We start from the raw sequence: 14,910 nt of genomic DNA, 5'->3' as shown, positions 1-14,910 counted from the left end.
ATTCACTGTTCGTGAAATTACGAACAAATTTTGTCTGTTTATATATGGCTTATATGAATGCATATTTTCTCGAATATTGTTTGCACATGAATGAGTAAACGATGCGTGCATATGGATGCGTATGTATCTACTACGTAACGGCGAAGGACTCGCTTACTCGAGAAGAAAAAAGGCGTGTTCGTGCTCGCGCGATTTAATATATATCTGTGTTTGGTCGTCGATATTTGTCCGCAGAAAATGCTGCATCACGGGTAGCGTGACGATCCTCTTGCCAACTCGGCACATCCGTCTTTCTTTACGTCGAGCAACGAATCGAGGGAAGTAAGTAAAACGATGAAAGTTCAGATTTCCAACGTTTACTTCGATATTTCTTCTTAGCTCGATATGTGTATGTGTGTGTGTAAAATGAAAAGTTATTTGTAACCTGAAACTTTTGAAAGATTTTCTCGGAAACTATTGACTCAAAATTAAAAAAAAAAAAAAAAAAAAGAAAACAATAATAAAAAAAAGAATCTTTTTAAAATAATCATCATCAAAAGAATTAAAACACCTTTCGAATGATACCCCACTTGAGCGATTATTATTTAACACTTTTTTTAAAGGAAAAAAATATCACTAGATTTCATAATAATCCTGTTACATTTTTCATTGATAAATATAGATATACAGAGAGAAAGAGAGAGAAAGAGAGAGAGAGAGAGAGAGAGAGAGAGTGCATGTATGGATGTTTATAATTACATTCATAGATATTCATAAATACAAAACCCATACGCTTTTAATTCTCTTCATACCTTCAAAATTATTTAAAAAATATCCGCTTCAGATATTTTCATAATATTCCATAATCATAATCATTTTAATATCTCTCCATACCGATTAGTAATCACGTACCTACACCAAAATATCAGTTCCGATTTAACGATGATGCTTTCGAAATACTTTTTGTGAAATCGTTTGCTCATCTACCAAAACCATTTTTAACAGACTACAATACTAAGAATGCTTTTTGTGATTCTTGAAAGATGTGCGCGCCTTCTCATCCTTTGCATATGATTATCATAATACACCATGGATGCTCCATTCTTTGTGAAGTTGCGTGGCAAGCATAGATAAGTTCTAATATTTATACACGTATACATTCACACACAAGTACACTTAGTAACACATATTGGCACATTTACTTTCTTTCTCTCTCTTTCCCCCCCCCCTCTCTCTCTCTCTTTTTCGTTCACGTTATTCCTGCTTTTGCTTTTCTTCCTTTCAGACATTTTTCCGAGAAATTTTGGTGAGTACGGTTGGAAAAAGAAAAAAGGAAAAAAAAAAGAACGATAGAGCAAGAGGAAGAAAGAAGGAAAGAAATATGGCGAGGAAGATAGGTCGAAAAATTGCAGCACTCTTTTATGCGACACGTTGATGGATTTATCGTATACCTACGTACGAGTTCTCTACGTTCCGCATCGGACAATAATTTAATATAAAATCGCAAGAGAGATTCGTTTTTTCATAATTTCTTTTCGCAGAGAATGCAAACGCTTACTCGCTCTTATTTCTTTTCCTCTTTTTTGTACTTTTTATTTTTTATTTTTTTTTTTTTATCTTATTTTATTTTTTTCCTTTTCTTGTTAGAAGAGAGAATTACAAACGAACAGATACGAGAAATTGCATAAAAAAAGGAAAGAGAGAGAGAATAGGAGAGATAAAGAGAGCAACAGAGAGAGAAAGAGAGAGAGAAATGATGAATCAAAGTTTATTGCACTAGAGTAAGAGTTTCGTCAGTACGAAGGTAAAGTAAACACATTACAAGATATAAACCAGAGAGAGAGAGAGAGAGAGAAAGAGAGAGAGAGAGAGAGAGAGAGAGAGAGAGGGAGAGGGAAAGGAAGAGAAATGGCAAATACAAAGCAATAGGATGCGAAGGAATTTCTAACCACATTCGAAGGATTCGGTGTTAGAAATTACGAAATAGACAATTTATATGTAGAATCGTAGTGTAATAAAATTAAATCAACGAGAAGATGAATTTTCGTTTCCGTACTACATTTTGCAAATAAAGCTTGAATCGTATAAAAGAGAATTTTGCTTTATAATATATACACATACACACACACACACACACACACACACACACACATGTGTATATACACGTATATGATCAAACTATATCCATATAAAATAAAGTAACTATATCGGTATAAAATAAAGTCGAGTTGGTTCAGGTTGCTATACTTTAGGTGTAACAATTTTCGAGTTTTTTCATTAAACTACGGTTCAATATCAGTCGTGTCTTTGTCGATGGGAGGTACTAAACTCATACGATATTAAAACGTGAGTTCTCTCTCTCTCTCTCTCTCTCTCTCTCTCTCTCTCTCTCTCTCTCTCTACCTATCTATCTATCTATCTCTCTCCCTCTCCATTCGTATTACAACTTAATCGCAAATGTCTCATCCAAGAATGTGCAAGGAATATTGCTATACGATAGAAACGGCCAGGTATCCAGTTTAAACATGTACACGTAATAGTGGTTGTATAGTTGTAGGGGTAGTAGTAACTCGCACTACGTCGCAGCAGAAATCCACTGCTTTTAATTAGAAGCGAAATAGAACCCCGTTCGTTTCGAGAGAGAGAGAGAGAGAGAGAGAGACAAAGAGAGAGAGAAAGAGAAAGAGAGAGTCAGAAGGTTGTACAGAGAATGGTGAGAAGTGGTCGCCTGCAGTTTCTGTAACGACGTATCGTAAAATCTCTTTACAATGGACGTTGCCACTACTGTCAGATAAAATAGCAGGCTGTCACGTCATATCATGAGTTTTATGACAAATCATTCTTTACAAGGGTAAAGTTCCATCGCAATATCAGTGATAGTCTTTCGTCTATCGTTCGATTTCGTGTTTATCGATAGGGAGTAAAGGGACGAGAGAGACGATGGGTGAACATCTAGTTCACCTTAGTTGGATCATTCTTTTTTATCTCTCTCTCTCTCTCTTTCTTTTTTTCATTCCATCTTTTTTTTTCAGAGATATCTTTTATTGCTATGTATTCCGTTTATCGAGATATGTTTACGTATTGTATATGTACTTTCTATATAATATGAAAATTTTTATATATTATTATCGTAAATAGTTTATACTTTTTTTTTTTTTTTGATACGATTTACTAGTTTCTCAAAGTTCATAAATAGAATTTTTATATTAATCTTCGTTTTAAAAAAAAGAAAAATGTGTGTGTGTGTGTGTGTGTGTGTAATTATTCGTTATTACCTTTTATAAAATTAATATTTAATAAGTTAAAGCGCTTTAGAACTCCGATCTTTACTCTGCTACGACCTAACTCCGACTGTCGTACGAAACAAAATATAAAAGAACGAAACAACACAGAGAAAACAAAAACGACGACCCTAGATAGCGACGACCCATCCTTTGCTACGAAGTAATAAACGATAGAAGCTAGTCTAAATATTTTTCTATGGTACATATATATGTATGTACGTATGTATATATTTACGTTGGTAAACCAGCTTATAATGACATTCTATAATTATTACACATGAAACGAAATGAGTGAACTTACTCGAATAAAGACAATGGAATAGTAATAGATAATAGGAGAATTATTTGAGAATTGTTTGCAATCTCTTTTATTCTTTTTATCTTTTCAAATAGTACAAGTTTACTTAATTTTATTTCGAGATATATATTGTAATACACCTTGCATTTTAATAAGATATTTCACAAAACTATTGATTACACCTTAAGAAACATGTTTTATACTTTGAAAAATTCAAAGTTGTTTGATTTTGTTATCTGGCGATCATTTTTATAAATATTTTCAAAATATAAATTAAAATATTCTTATTAATCGCTAATGGACTTTCGTCACGCATACAAAAGAAAAAAAAAAAGGAAAACAAAAAAAAAATAAACCTTTTATGCAATCGAACTTTTTTTTTGACTAATAGTCTAAGAATACTGTCACGTATTGATTTTGTTGTTAAAACGATATTGAAAAAATAAATAAAAAAATAAATAAAAAATATATATGTATATAAAAAAGAGACATTCACTTCCCTTCCGTAGCTTTAACTGCAATAATTTTTATTCGACGTTAGACTTGTACCTACTACTACTTATAAAAAAAAAAAAAAAAAAAAAAAAAAATTTGATTCATTATTTTACTTCCCGACGAAAAATGGTACGTCTTCAATTATAAATAAATGCATGGATAAGAACATTTCGTATGTTTATCCGAATAACCATCCTACCAATTATTCAAAATACTTTTTTACATTATCCTCTTTTTAGCAACTTTCTTAGTTTTTCCTTTTACGTATAATCAATATAAATTAGAGAGATAAGATCCTATTTTCACTGGGAATAGGGATCGTCGGCGGCACCGTAAGCGTAAATAAAACGAGGATGAGCATTCGCGTTTCTCCCGTGAGAATGAAATAGGGGGAATACTCCCTCGAGGATGATTTTAAACTTCGCGCTATACGCGCTTGATTTGTTGCGATATCCGTAATTCCTCCCTCCTTTTCTCTCTCTCTCTCTCTCTCTCTCATCCTTCCCTCTTCTGCAAAAGCTCAACGCGGATACGACCCTCCGAAACAAATCATTCGAATAAAATATTATTTCACGTTTTCTAAGCCTCTCGAGTATTTGATCATTTGCTAAAAGCTTGTTGTTACTTTATGGAAAATTTTTATCGTCAAATTAAGTCGAAATGTACATTTAAAGTTTCGATTATTTCAATCGTTAATTTCTCTCGAATTATAATCGTCAAAATGATAAGATCGATTATTATTATAAAAGTCTATCCTGACGAGTATATATAAATTAGATATAAATTAGAAATTATTCATTTTTCGAACGAATCGAAGAATTTATTAGAGAACCGATAAAACTTTTATTATCTCTACTTTTTCCTTTCTTCCCCACTTCCATTTTGAACAGATCTCTTTTATAAAAGGAGAATTCTTTAATATATACCAGCAATGATATTGGAATATTCCAATCGAGAAATATTAGAATCGTTAAGTCAACTTCTTTTTATGTTATTACATTTTTAGAATTGTGGTTTTAAATATTTTTAAATTTTATTATGTCTATCATTTAAAAAAAAAAAAAAAAAAAAAAAGAGAAGAAAAAAGAAAGAAAGAAAGAAAGAAAAAAATATATATATACATACACAATACAACACAGTATCACAGAGTTAAGTATTATGACCGTAAAGTATTCTTCTCATCGAATTTTACATAAATACCGTCATACTTGAAACTCTATCGAAATATCAGAATACAGTGAAATATTTCGACCTAGATTTATAGAGGAGAGAGTAATCAAAGGGGTTTTTACACGATAACAAGCAGTTAACCCGATAGAATTTTTCAAGGATTGAAAAGATCACTTTTTTTTTTTTTAATTTTGTTTCCCGTGCTTTTTTTGGTTTCTGTTTTTTTTTACTCTTTGGTTTTTTTTTTGTTTTGACTTTTTGTTTCGACAAAACAAATCCTGCCTTTGACTTAGCCGCGAGAACGTTTTCAATTTTACCAATTGGCACTGCCGTCCTGTGGCTCGCTGATAAGCCAGATAGACCATTTCGGTTTATCGCTGGAAGATATTCAATATTCTATAGCGGACGATGTTCGTATGATTTCGATATTCGTGTATTTCCAGTACTCTTGAATGTTACAAAATAACAATAGCGTGCATATATACGAACTCGTTATGGATTTTTTCTTTTTTTATTTTCTTACGAACGATTCCAGACAATAGTAAAAATTTGAACAACATTTATACAGAAAATCTGTGAATAGAAATTGTCGAGAAATGTCCCTCTCATTCTCTTTCTTTCGATATCGTTGTTACAGAATCGCATAATTCGTTTCTTTATTCGTCCATTCTCAACGAACACGATGTAACGAGCAATACCATAAGCCGTATCGTAAGTTTGAACGATCGAACAATAATGTCGGAAAAGCGAATCCAATCGTCCTCCAAAACACGTACGAAATCTTTAATATCTTCGTGAACGATATCGTGGTTCACGTCGACAAGAGTGCTTCCTCCATTTCCTAAGTAAGGTATTTCAAGTAATTACAGGGAATTACGATATCTCTGTGGTTCAACATTCCTTCATTAAACGCGTCACGAACGTGAACGACCAAGAGAGAATTAATGAGCAGGGACGAACGGACTACGAAAAAAAAAAAAAAAAACTGAATTTTTTCATTTCTCTATCGTCCCTGCTTGTCTTAAATTATCCACATACGATTTATTAATAATACGTAGTAACGAAAAAAAAAATAATAATAATAATAAAGATCAAAATGAAGATATTATTTTTTATTTACAATTAATTGTTCAGATGCTTTGTAAAAAAAAAAAAAAAAAAAAAAAACGTGTCTTCTAATCGACTACGACGAAAGAAAAAAATTATTGGAAAGATCATCGAATCGAAAATCATTAAATTAAACGTATATAAGAAAGGTGCATTCGACGACAACAAGGACATGTTGTGGAGGACACCAACATTTTTTCTTAAGTACATAAAAAGAATCGATCGTCTCATTCAGTTAGCGACAACAAGGAATGACCTCTAAAGGGACGGACAGACAGCTTTTCGTTTCGTTTCGCTTCGTCGACTAGACCGATCCACGGCAAATCAGCACGTGCAAATCGTTGATAAACGACAATCAACAGGTGCCAAAAGGTCAACGGGCCATTAGGCTCGAATCCAAACAGTGTGTTGTTACTGGAAGATCGTGCGGATATGGTTTCTCGTTTACATCGTTTTCTGCTCGTTAATGACTAATTTATAAAAAAGAAAAAAAAAAAGAAAAGAAAAAGAAGCCTTCTCCTCCCCCCCCCCCCAAAAAAAAAGAAAAAGTAATAACGAAAATACCCCACTAATTGTATTCATGTTATTTGCTTACGTTTCATTTACTACTACGTTTGGTATATGCATGTGTATGTATTTATATAAATACACGTATATTACATGCGTATGCAAAACGTGTGCGAATTTACATTTACATAATGATTGATAGCGAACAGAAAAATCTGATTCGAAGAAGGAAAAAGAAAAAATATCTCTTGGTATTGACACGAACGAATGATTGATGATCGATATCTTCATGCGCAGTCTAACCCTGTGAAATATATATTTAACGAAGTGACAAGAAAGTGCATTTCTTGAATAATTCATTGGCTTCCCTAAAGCATGATTATCACGATCGGTTTTTTCGATAAATTTCTTGTCTCTTTTGTATTTCTAATACCCTCGTCCATTTTCTTGAAATAATAAGACGGATGAATTTTCCTTTTTAAAGTGTTTGTCGTCGTGCGTGTGTGTGTGTGTGTGTGTATAATATATATTTACATATATGTACATATATATACATATAATATATATAGGTAACTAGAACTTATCGATCATAGAACAAAACCTCCTTTTGTTACTTGTTTCCAAGGATTTGTTTAGCTTGATGAAAGTCGATGAGAATGGCGGAGCGAGTAAATTTTTGAAGAGTCGAGTGGTACTAGAAAAAGACGAGTGGTTACGAAGGAGAACGTCTTTGTGAGAAAGACGAGAAGAGTAGGAGGGGTAAAAGGAGACGGAGCTTTCCGTCAGAAGCGATTGTAAGATGTGTGTGCTTTCACGCTTTCTTTCTTTCTCTCTCTCTCTCTCTCTTTCTTCTCTCTCTCTCTCTTTTTCCTCTTGGATCGATCGAACGGCGACAGGCGTCAATTTGTCTTTCGAATCGTGGAGAGAGAGATAAAAATGTCAGGGCCAGGATTGGAAGGGCAGATTCTTGGAGATCAACCGAAACGAACGATTTTTACTAGTCACACTTATCCCATATTCTTTCGAAAACTATTCGACGTTTCGATTATCGTTTGTCTAATTTTATTCGACAACATTCGGTGTGTTAAATTCGAAGCAAAAAAAAATTTCTAATATAATAATTCGACGACGCTTATCTCTTTCCTTTATGATTTTTGTTCATCTTTTCTATCAGAAATATTCGTGTATTGAATTAAAATAAAAAAAAAAAAAAGTCTGATCTAATAACTCAATAATTCGTTTATTCCTAATTTTTCTTTATCAGAAATATTCTCAATTAAAAGAATTAAGAGAGAGTTAAGAAAAAAAAAATATATATATATATATATAGATAAGAGTTTAATCTAATAATCCAATAATACTTATATTCCATTCTTCCGATAACTATTCCACGTTATTAGAAACTTTAGAACTTTTCTAATTTGCATCGATTAAAACTTTTCTAATTTGTATCGGTAACGTTGGTGCGTTAAATTAAGGAAAGAAAGAAGAAAATAATAAAATGTCTGACCTAATAATTATATCATACTTGTTCCATTCTTTGTACCTATAACATTTTCATTACAACTTTTTTTTTTTTTTTTTTTTTTAATTAATATGGGTCGTCACGTTCACGCGTTAGATCGAATAGAAAAATTTGAAATAAATAATTCGATGATACATTTTTTTTTTTTTTTTTTTTTTTTCTATCGATGTAATTTTCATTCGCATTTATACGAACAAGCTCTCAGGATTTTGTCGGAATACGTGCATAAGCTCGTTTAATTCGAAAAACGTGCTTCGCGTCTAACTATGTACACGTGCCAGTATGATAGAAAAGGAAAAGATTCTCGGCAAACGAATGTTTCTAATTACAGATGAATATTAAAGTCTACAATTAAACATTAGTTTTTAATTAAACGCAAAGCATGCGATATTTTCTTCGTAACGATTAACTCGGGTTAATCCGTAACATTGCATTATTTTTTCTCTTAGATTTCTCTCAAGTTTTTCTTAGATTTTTCGCTAATTACTAATTACCCTAATACGTTGTATTCGCTTTTCCATTATACGTCTTTTCTTTTCTTTTCCTTTTTTTTAAACGTCAACGACGACCACTACCCCAACAACGAAGGAAAGATAGAAAGAAGGAATTTGAGAGGGAGAAAAAAAAAAGAAAAAAGAAAAAAAAAATCTCTTCTGAGCGTGATTTATGAGACGGAAGAAAATGTACTCTCGTTGGACGAATTAGAACGATTTATACCGACCAATCTTTGCTACCTTTTTATTTCCGACGTCTGTTAATGAAATTTTCTATTTGGTCATTAATTACGCTGTTCCTCTTTTCTCCTTTTCTTTTTTATTTTCTTTTTTCTTTCCTCTCTCTTTCTCTCTTTCTCTCTCTCTCTCTCTTTTCTTTTTCGTTTAATTGCGAAACTATTTCTCGTAAGCGGCTATCTTCGTTTACACGAGTTATTAGTTATTATTATCTTCGTCCAACGTAACTTACGTTGGAATTTGTCAAAACTGACGATGAGTAAAAAAAAAAAAGAAGCAGAAAAAAGGAACAAAAGAAAAAGAAAAAATAAAGGAAAAAAAAAACAGAAAAAAAAATTACATGCTTTGTTGAAAATTTTAACAAGAGGATATAATAAAAAAGATGAGAGAGAGAGAGAGAGAAAAAATACCGATTCTCAAAATGAGAACGTTTTTTATATTAATACGTTAAACGCATTAAAAGTTCGAAAAGGTTTTTATGTAAATACACACAGCTGTTCGAAGTACCATGAATTATTAGATTAATTCTTAATTAACTCGTGTAATGATTTAAGATTTAAAAAGGGATTGTTTGACGTAGTTAGAGCAACGTGCGTACTCATTGTACGTGTATACATATACATTCATACATACATATATACATACTTACGTATATATAGTTACATAGATAAATTTATACATAAGTACGTTGTCGTAGTAAAACAAGGAGACTATTTTAGCTTTGTTACTAAAATTTCGGTAAAAGCTGCGCGTTGCATAAATGCACCTCGTTATTTATTTTCATCGCATTCATTATCGTTGACAACATTAATGCCTATGGTTACACGCGTTCAAAGTACCATCTTTCTCAAGTGCTATTCTTCTTAATGGTTCTTCCGGTCACGTATGAACGTTTACATTATAACAAGACGGAGAAAAAGAGAAAAAAAAATAAAAAAAGAAAGAGAGAGAGAGAGAGACCGAGAAAGAAAAAAGATAAGAGTCTCATCGAGTCTCATCATTTTCAACGTAACGTTGAAACAATTCTGCTTACATACCGTAGTAGATTTTTACGCACGATTCACCCTAAAACGATACGAAACGCGATCGAATAAGAACACGTGTCTTTTCCATTTGCATGCATTGCTTCTACCTCGAATCCCCATCGATTTTCTAAATTTTCTTTTCCGCACGGAAAGAATATCCAATCGACGAAAAGACGACAACCTTGATGTTACATGATAATATTTTTTCTTTTCTCTTTTTTTTTTTTTTTTTGTTACGAAATTAATTAATTCCTATCTGACAAATAAGTGGGTATAATTTATATCACAAATTTCACATTAAACTGGTTCAATTGGTAAATAAGAGTTATTATAAGTAAACCGATTTATCGTAATTAAACGATACTAATTTATAAATTCGTCAAAAAGTAATTAAAAAATTTCACGTTACATCGAATCGTATCGTAAATAAGCGATATTATAAATAAAATAATTTATTGCAATTAAACGATACTTATTTATAAACACGCTCGAAATAGCTCTAAAAAATTAACAGAGAAGAAAATTAAAAAGTAAGAAAAAAACAAAAAAAAAAAGAGAGAGTAGAATTAAAACAAATTTTAATTATCAAATATTGCATTTATTAAACCGATTCATAAATATTTGCCGTTTTAATGTACCGAAAGGAATATAATTTTTTCAGATAAACACAAACGCACACACCGCGTACGCACACTCCGAATGTAATTGTCAGAAAATTTTACGACGATATATATTTGTTATTATTTTTTAAACGGTTAAACGAAAAGCTAGAGAAAAAAAAAAGATAGAAAAAGTTATAGAATAGCCGTCAGAAAATTCGATTTTGACGTTTGCAGTTACTACTCCTTTCGCACCATTGACGATTGGTAGCAGTTGGCACTGCAATTCGAACTGCAATTGACGCTAGAACGAGAAAGCACGAAACTCCCATAACTTCGTCGAGGTTAGCGCGTTCGGTAATAAAGTATCGTAAGTATATGGCGATCCTACGAAATCGAGTCGTATTCCGCAACTGGAAAGTGCGCACACCGATCGTTTCTTCCTTTCCTCGAAATTGATACTGTCAGAACGACATAAATTCTCAAAGCTTTCGTTCGATAGTTTTCTCGTACTTTTCCAAACTATTTCCTGTCGCGTCGGCTCACGTAAATACTTAAAATTGAAATTTTATTAGATATCTTATTAGTCTCTCTTTTACTTCTTTTTCTCTTTTTTACTTTATTGAAATACTTATATCATTGAATTATAGTTGTACGTTTGGATTTCAATAGAAATTGTTATATACATATTATTATTATTATTATTATTATTATTATTATTATTACTAATAAAATGTTATATTAATTGAAATGAATATAGAATATATTTTCTAGCTATTGTAAAAAAAAGATATATATATATAAATAGATATATGTAACTTTTTTTACATGATATATTATTATATCCTATATAAAATATATATATAAAGATATTCTAACAATTTACATTAAATAGACAAATTATATAAAAATTCTAGATATCTTTTATTTAATATTCTCTATTAGATATAATAAAAAAATATATATATATATTTTGTTCTTCTTTTTAGAGTAGATTTAAATTTAGCCAAAGGATATGACGTTTCTGTTCTTTTCGTCCGTGTATTCATAGAAAAAGGAAATTATTAATTCGATAAAAACATCGTCTGAAAGAATTGGAAAGTATGTACGACAAAGTGCAGAAATGCTTTGTTTCCATATAATAGCGTAGTTACTGCTGGAAAAGGATATAATCCGAGGATATAGTCAATGGTCAAGCGCGTTAACGAAGACAGATGATTTTTCATTCTCTTTGTTACTTATTAAAAAACGTTCTAAATAAAAAAAAATATCGCTACGTTGGAAAAAATAATTATCTACCTTTATACACTTGACAATTTATTAATAATTAATTTCTATTTTCTGATCCACGCTGTATGTATATTTTTGTACCTTCTAATACCAATACACCCGTGTGATATTAACAAAGTTTCAAGGACAAAGTTTAAAGATTAAAAAAGAAAAACAAAGTTTTGACGGCAAAACCTTCGACGAAGTTTGAAACAAAAAAGTAAAAAAAAAAAAAAAAGAAAGAAAGAAAGAAAGAAAGAAAATGTCCGAAAGAATCTAAGTCCATTTACTTTCGTAGAATCGAGTCATTATCCAACGTGAAAGGAGCTTTTCGTCATGATAAACGTGTAAGAGTTTTCAAGATTTTATCACGATGAGGAGCCCTGTCGCACGTGTTACGCATCGTCGACTCGTCTATATGCCTTCGAAGTGCACTTTACGAGGGGTTACCTTGATAGCGATGGTAACGTTGTACAAACAGAGGGTGGAATATATTGAGTCTCGTGTAAAAAAAACTTGAGACACTCGTGGGTAAACAAAAAAAAAAAACATTATTTATATTATCTTCGAAAGTCACGCGAAATGTTCAAGGTTGTTGCCTTTAACGCTTCCATATCCCCCTTCCCCGATAATCCATCTCTTAAAAATGTGTAAGTACGCGCTCAAAAAAAGAAAAAAGAAACTAAAAAGTAAAAAAAAAAAGAATTAAATCGATTAATTGAATGAAAAAAAAAAAAAAGAAGAAAATCAATTAATCCAATCGTCTCTTTAAATAACGAATTAATCTTTACAGTAGAAAAAAAAAGGAACATTGTTTTTTCAATGTGCTTAATTCGATAGTTCCATTTAAACGAGTTGATATGCAGAAATGTAATTAATACGTCGATTTAATGATTGTTAAACCAGTATTGAAATAGGACACCGAGGCGAACATTTCCTTTCGCTCGACGAGACAATGTTAACGACGTTAAATATTGATATTTTATATATCAATGTATTCTAAAATATCGTGTAATACATCCTACCTCGTGTATCACGCCACAATAAAATTGACATTAACTTTAACCCGAATGAGTTGTCAATATGGAACGTAGATATTTCCTACGTATAAAATGTTTCCAAAACTTTTCTTAAAATTCTCCAACTTTTTGAGTTTTATTTACGATAACGAAATAACGATCCCCGATCTTTATACGTCAAAACTATTGAACTTGTAATCTGTTTCACGAAAGCATGACGTTGATGGGATGAAATGTAGGCCAAGAATGTACGTATATTTATTTACTGACAAAAATGTTGAGCTCGATCGATAAAAGATCATATATAACAACGTTTCAAGAAGAATAAAAGAAAAAAAAAAAAAAAAGAAAAGAAAAGAGAAAAAATACCATAAAATAAAAGCGAGTAGGCTTAACGAGTAAACGTTACTATATCGAGTGAGAGACATTAGAAAACGACTAATAATTAGAATCGCCGATACAACTTGTCATAGAAATTCGATTTAACTCACTCGATAATCGCTTATGAGGTAGCAAATTAATGTAGTTTAGTCGAACGAACGTGACTGCAAACGGTGGTTGCGATGCATAATCGCTCGAAAATTCTCTATGGTTCAATTAATTTGGCTCTTTCTCTCTTTAGAATATTGACATATTAATAATTACGATTTATCGTTCGATTTCAGCTTGGTTTTCAATTAATGATTTTAACATTTACCTACCAATTACTTAACTATGTACATATATACATACATACATACATACATATATATATATAAAACAATTGAATATTAATATAATTAATTTATATAAATAATAATATAAATAATAATTATAACTATAGTAATATTCTTAAGTCTAACATATATATATATTATACGTATAGATAGGTTCGTTGTAAGAGAAAGAGTGGTTCGATAAAAATGAGAAGGGTCGCCTTCGTTAAGAAAGTTTTGTTACACGAGATCTATTAGATCGTGGCCGTTAAATTTTCGTGACTTGGCACCATTCCCCGACTTCAACTTGCCGGATTCCTTCTATCCATAGCCGTGGTAACTTTTTTATGAAGTCACGTCCACGATACCAGAGCAAATAGAAGGTAGCGAAAACGAGCTTAAGCCAAGCCGTCATCGTTTTTCTTTCTTTCTTTCTTTTTTCTCTTTTACTTTACATCCCTACTCGTCACCCTCTCTCTCTCTCTCTCTCTCTCTCTCTCTCTATTTCTCTCTCTCTTAATCAGGAGGCATATCATGCGCGTAGAAAATTGAACGAAACAAAAAAAAGGGGCTCAAGATTGGATTCTGAAAACAGTCTTGAATTACTACTCATTTTTTTTTTTATTTCTCTCTCTCTCTCTCTCTCTCTCTCTCTCTCTGTCTCTTACTTTCTTTTCTTTTTTTTTTTCATTTTTAGTTTTCTTTCACTTAATTTCCCTTTTTATTTTCTTTTTTTTTTTTCGTTTCTTTTTCATACCTTTTCTTTCTTTATCGCTCGAAAAACCTCTCTCGAAGATTTCTTCCCGAATTTGATTTGCTTTATTTCTGATCAAAAGGGCGTACCCAGAGATATTTCAACTAAGACATCGATGATCTCGAAGAGAGAAGTTAAGAAAGTTTCGCTTCGCCGTCTTTCAGTTATTATAAGCCGCGAAGTGCACTCGGAAAACTCGGAAAACCGTGGAAAATATTCAATGAATTCTATTGATTCCTAGCAACACACATCGTAGATCGTCCCAAAAGACGATGAAGAAGTTTCTCGGGCGAAAGGTTTTTACCATGTGCCAAGACTTTTATTCGCGTCGGTGATTCGCGTCATCGTTCGTGTGATTTCGCGAACAGACAAGGAAAAATTTGCATTTCAGATTTTACAAGATCAAATCTTGCGCATTCGTTGTTATTTTCTTTTTTCTTTCTTTTTTTTTTT

At 31.7% G+C, this 14,910-nt stretch overlaps 1 protein-coding gene across 3 annotated transcripts in view; it reads right to left on the bottom strand.

The window, feature by feature from the left end:
- LOC122632111 (small conductance calcium-activated potassium channel protein) overlaps positions 1-14,910 on the bottom strand; it is a 114,123-nt gene that overhangs the window by 10,090 nt on the left and 89,123 nt on the right. The gene's annotated exons all lie outside the window — the stretch shown is intronic.

Source organism: Vespula pensylvanica, chromosome 9 (genome assembly GCF_014466175.1).
Source record: "Vespula pensylvanica isolate Volc-1 chromosome 9, ASM1446617v1, whole genome shotgun sequence".
Taxonomy (NCBI): Eukaryota; Metazoa; Arthropoda; class Insecta; order Hymenoptera; family Vespidae; genus Vespula; species Vespula pensylvanica.
The sequence above is the reverse complement of the archived record's forward strand: the minus strand, read 5'-3'. Positions and strand labels throughout refer to the sequence as shown.